This window comes from Osmerus mordax, chromosome 16 (assembly GCF_038355195.1).
Source record: "Osmerus mordax isolate fOsmMor3 chromosome 16, fOsmMor3.pri, whole genome shotgun sequence".
NCBI lineage: Eukaryota > Metazoa > Chordata > Actinopteri > Osmeriformes > Osmeridae > Osmerus > Osmerus mordax.
In genome coordinates this window covers 25532-31531 of record NC_090065.1, presented here as the reverse complement: position 1 = coordinate 31531, position 6000 = coordinate 25532, and positions in this window count along the sequence as shown.

Sequence of the window (6000 nt, the reverse complement as noted above, 5' to 3'; positions counted from 1 at the left end):
TGATGAGCAGACCAGACCAAGTTTGGGGCATGTAGGGCCTTTCTAGGCAGAGTTATGGGCCGGACAAAAAGGGAAGACAAATCCAATCCAAAACACGCCCGTAGAGGGGACTCTGATGAGCAGACCAGACCAAGTTTGGGGCATGTAGGGCCTTTCTAGGCAGAGTTATGGGCCAGACAAAAAGGGAAGACAAATATGGTCAAAAATCTTAAAATCCAATCCAAAACACGCCCGTAGAGGGGAATCTGATGAGCAGACCAGATCAAGTTTGGGGCATGTAGGGCCTTTCTAGGCAGAGTTATGGGCCGGACAAAAAGGGAAGACAAATATGGTCAAAAATCTTAAAATCCAATCCAAAACACGCCCGTAGAAGGGACTCTGATGAGCAGACCAGACCAAGTTTGGGGCATGTAGGGCCTTTCTAGACAGAGTTATGGGCCGGACAAAAAGGGAAGACAAATCCAATCCAAAACACGCCCGTAGAGGGGACTCTGATGAGCAGACCAGACCAAGTTTGGGGCATGTAGGGCCTTTCTAGGCAGAGTTATGGGCCAGACAAAAAGGGAAGACAAATATGGTCAAAAATCTTAAAATCCAATCCAAAACACGCCCGTAGAGGGGACTCTGATGAGCAGACCAGATCAAGTTTGGGGCATGTAGGGCCTTTCTAGGCAGAGTTATGGGCCGGACAAAAAGGGAAGACAAATATGGTCAAAAATCTTAAAATGCAATCCAAAACACGCCTGTAGAGGGGACTCTGATGAGCAGACCAGACCAAGTTTGGGGCATGTAGGGCCTTTCTAGGCAGAGTTATGGGCCGGACAAAAAGGGAAGACAAATATGGTCAAAAATCTTAAAATCCAATCCAAAACACGCCCGTAGAAGGGACTCTGATGAGCAGACCAGACCAAGTTTGGGGCATGTAGGGCCTTTCTAGGCAGAGTTATGGGCCGGACAAAAAGGGAAGACAAATCCAATCCAAAACACGCCCGTAGAGGGGACTCTGATGAGCAGACCAGACCAAGTTTGGGGCAAGTAGGGCCTTTCTAGGCAGAGTTATGGGCCGGACAAAAAGGGAAGACAAATATGGTCAAAAATCTTAAAATCCAATCCAAAAAACACGCCCGTAGAGGGGACTCTGATGAGCAGACCAGACCAAGTTTGGGGCATGTAGGGCCTTTCTAGGCAGAGTTATGGTCCGGACAAAAAGGGAAGACAAATATGGTCAAAAATCTTAAAATCCAATGCTAAACATGCCCCTAGAGGGGACTTTGATGAGCAGACCAGACCAAGTTTGGGGCATGTAGGGCCTTTCTAGGCAGAGTTATGGGCCGGACAAAAAGGGAAGACAAATATGGTCAAAAATCTTAAAATGCAATCCAAAACACGCCCGTAGAGGGGACTCTGATGAGCAGACCAGACCAAGTTTGGGGCATGTAGGACCCTTCTAGGCAGAGTTATGGGCCAGACAAAAAGGGAAGACAAATCCAATCCAAAACACGCCCGTAGAGGGGACTCTGATGAGCAGACCAGACCAAGTTTGGGGCATGTAGGGCCTTTCTAGGCAGTATTATGGGCCGGACAAAAAGGGAAGACAAATCCAATCCAAAACACGCCCGTAGAGGGGACTCTGATGAGCAGACCAGACCAAGTTTGGGGCAAGTAGGGCCTTTCTAGGCAGAGTTATGGGCCGGACAAAAAGGGAAGACAAATATGGTCAAAAATCTTAAAATGCAATCCAAAACACGCCCGTAGAGGGGACTCTGATGAGCAGACCAGACCAAGTTTGGGGCATGTAGGACCCTTCTAGGCAGAGTTATGGGCCAGACAAAAAGGGAAGACAAATCCAATCCAAAACACGCCCGTAGAGGGGACTCTGATGAGCAGACCAGACCAAGTTTGGGGCATGTAGGGCCTTTCTAGGCAGTATTATGGGCCGGACAAAAAGGGAAGACAAATCCAATCCAAAACACGCCCGTAGAGGGGACTCTGATGAGCAGACCAGACCAAGTTTGGGGCAAGTAGGGCCTTTCTAGGCAGAGTTATGGGCCGGACAAAAAGGGAAGACAAATATGGTCAAAAATCTTAAAATCCAATCCAAAACACGCCCGTAGAGGGGACTCTAATGAGCAGACCAGACCAAGTTTGGGGCATGTAGGGCCTTTCTAGGCAGAGTTATGGGCCCGACAAAAAGGGAAGACAAATATGGTCAAAAATCTTAAAATCCAATCCAAAACATGCCCCTAGAGGGGACACTGATAAGCAGACCAGACCAAGTTTGGGGCATGTAGGGCCTTTCTAGGCAGAGTTATGGGCCGGACAAAAAGGGAAGACAAATCCAATCCAAAACACGCCCGTAGAGGGGACTCTGATGAGCAGACCAGACCAAGTTTGGGGCATGTAGGGCCTTTCTAGGCAGTATTATGGGCCGGACAAAAAGGGAAGACAAATCCAATCCAAAACACGCCCGTAGAGGGGACTCTGATGAGCAGACCAGACCAAGTTTGGGGCAAGTAGGGCCTTTCTAGGCAGAGTTATGGGCCGGACAAAAAGGGAAGACAAATATGGTCAAAAATCTTAAAATCCAATCCAAAACACGCCCGTAGAGGGGACTCTAATGAGCAGACCAGACCAAGTTTGGGGCATGTAGGGCCTTTCTAGGCAGAGTTATGGGCCGGACAAAAAGGGAAGACAAATCCAATCCAAAACACGCCCGTAGAGGTGACTCTGATGAGCAGACCAGAACAAGTTTGGGGCATGTAGGGCCTTTCTAGGCAGTATTATGGGCCGGACAAAAAGGGAAGACAAATCCAATCCAAAACACGCCCGTAGAGGGGACTCTGATGAGCAGACCAGACCAAGTTTGGGGCATGTAGGACCCTTCTAGGCAGTATTATGGGCCGGACAAAAAGGGAAGACAAATATGGTCAAAAATCTTAAAATGCAATCCAAAACACGCCCGTAGAGGGGACTCTGATGAGCAGACCAGACCAAGTTTGGGGCATGTAGGGCCTTTCTAGGAAGAGTTATGGGCCGGACATTAAGGGAAGACAAATATGGTCAAAAATCTTAAAATCCAATCCAAAACACGCCCGTAGAGGGGACTCTAATGAGCAGACCAGACCAAGTTTGGGGCATGTAGGGCCTTTCTAGGCAGAGTTATGGGCCGGACAAAAAGGGAAGACAAATCCAATCCAAAACACGCCCGTAGAGGGGACTCTGATGAGCAGACCAGACCAAGTTTGGGGCATGTAGGGCCTTTCTAGGCACTATTATGGGCCGGACAAAAAGGGAAGACAAATCCAATCCAAAACACGCCCGTAGAGGGGACTCTGATGAGCAGACCAGACCAAGTTTGGGGCATGTAGGACCCTTCTAGGCAGAGTTATGGGCCCGACAAAAAGGGAAGACAAATATGGTCAAAAATCTTAAAATCCAATCCAAAACACGCCCGTAGAGGGGACTCTGATGAGCAGACCAGACCAAGTTTGGGGCATGTAGGGCCTTTCTAGGCAGAGTTATGGGCCGGACAAAAAGGGAAGTCAAATATGGTCAATTTAAAACAAAATCCAATCCAAAACACGCCCGTAGAGGGGACTCTGATGAGCAGACCAGACCAAGTTTGGGGCATGTAGGGCCTTTCTAGGCAGAGTTATGGGACGGACAAAAAGGGAAGACAAATATGGTCAAAAATCTTAAAATACAATCCAAAACACGCCCGTAGAGGGGACTCTGATGAGCAGACCAGACCAAGTTTTGGGGCATGTAGGGCCTTTCTAGGCAGAGTTATGGGCCGGACAAAAAGGGAAGTCAAATATGGTCAATTTAAAACAAAATCCAATCCAAAACACGCCCGTAGAGGGGACTCTGATGAGCAGACCAGACCAAGTTTGGGGCATGTAGGGCCTTTCTAGGCAGAGTTATGGGCCGGACCAAAAGGGAAGTCAAATATGGTCGGAAATCTTAAAATCCAACCCAAAACACGCCCGTAGAGGGGACTCTGATGAGCAGACCAGACCTAGTTTGGGGCATGTAGGGCCTTTCTAGGCAGGGTTATGGGCTGGACAAAAAGGGAAGAAAAATATGGTCAAATTTGTAAAAATCCAATCCAAAACACGCCCGTAGAGGGGACTCTGATGAGCAGACCAGACCAAGTTTGGGGCATGTAGGCCCTTTCTAGGCAGAGTTATGGGCCGGACAAAAAGGGAAGAGAAATATGGTCGAAAATCTTAAAATCCTATCCAAAACACGCCCGTAGAGGGGACTCTGATGAGTAGACCAGACCACGTTTGGGGCATGTAGGGCCTTTCTAGGCAGAGTTATGGGCCTGACAAAAAGGGAAGTCAAATATGGTCAATTTAAAACAAAATCCAATCCAAAACATGCCCGTAGAGGGGACTCTGATGAGCAGACCAGACCAAGTTTGGGGCATGTAGGGCCTTTCTAGGCAGAGTTATGGGACGGACAAAAAGGGAAGACAAATATGGTCAAAAATCTTAAAATACAATCCAAAACACGCCCGTAGAGGGGACTCTGATGAGCAGACCAGACCAAGTTTGGGGCATGTAGGCCCTTTCTAGGCAGAGTTATGGGCCGGACAAAAAGGGAAGTCAAATATGGTCAATTTAAAACAAATCCAATCCAAAACACGCCCGTAGAGGGGACTCTGATGAGCAGACCAGACCAAGTTTGGGGCATGTAGGACCCTTCTAGGCAGTATTATGGGCCGGACAAAAAGGGAAGACAAATATGGTCAAAAATCTTAAAATGCAATCCAAAACACGCCCGTAGAGGGGACTCTGATGAGCAGACCAGACCAAGTTTGGGGCATGTAGGGCCTTTCTAGGAAGAGTTATGGGCCGGACATTAAGGGAAGACAAATATGGTCAAAAATCTTAAAATCCAATCCAAAACACGCCCGTAGAGGGGACTCTAATGAGCAGACCAGACCAAGTTTGGGGCATGTAGGGCCTTTCTAGGCAGAGTTATGGGCCGGACAAAAAGGGAAGACAAATCCAATCCAAAACACGCCCGTAGAGGGGACTCTGATGAGCAGACCAGACCAAGTTTGGGGCATGTAGGGCCTTTCTAGGCACTATTATGGGCCGGACAAAAAGGGAAGACAAATCCAATCCAAAACACGCCCGTAGAGGGGACTCTGATGAGCAGACCAGACCAAGTTTGGGGCATGTAGGACCCTTCTAGGCAGAGTTATGGGCCCGACAAAAAGGGAAGACAAATATGGTCAAAAATCTTAAAATCCAATCCAAAACACGCCCGTAGAGGGGACTCTGATGAGCAGACCAGACCAAGTTTGGGGCATGTAGGGCCTTTCTAGGCAGAGTTATGGGCCGGACAAAAAGGGAAGTCAAATATGGTCAATTTAAAACAAAATCCAATCCAAAACACGCCCGTAGAGGGGACTCTGATGAGCAGACCAGACCAAGTTTGGGGCATGTAGGGCCTTTCTAGGCAGAGTTATGGGACGGACAAAAAGGGAAGACAAATATGGTCAAAAATCTTAAAATACAATCCAAAACACGCCCGTAGAGGGGACTCTGATGAGCAGACCAGACCAAGTTTTGGGGCATGTAGGGCCTTTCTAGGCAGAGTTATGGGCCGGACAAAAAGGGAAGTCAAATATGGTCAATTTAAAACAAAATCCAATCCAAAACACGCCCGTAGAGGGGACTCTGATGAGCAGACCAGACCAAGTTTGGGGCATGTAGGGCCTTTCTAGGCAGAGTTATGGGCCGGACCAAAAGGGAAGTCAAATATGGTCGGAAATCTTAAAATCCAACCCAAAACACGCCCGTAGAGGGGACTCTGATGAGCAGACCAGACCTAGTTTGGGGCATGTAGGGCCTTTCTAGGCAGGGTTATGGGCTGGACAAAAAGGGAAGAAAAATATGGTCAAATTTGTAAAAATCCAATCCAAAACACGCCCGTAGAGGGGACTCTGATGAGCAGACCAGACCAAGTTTGGGGCATGTAGGCCCT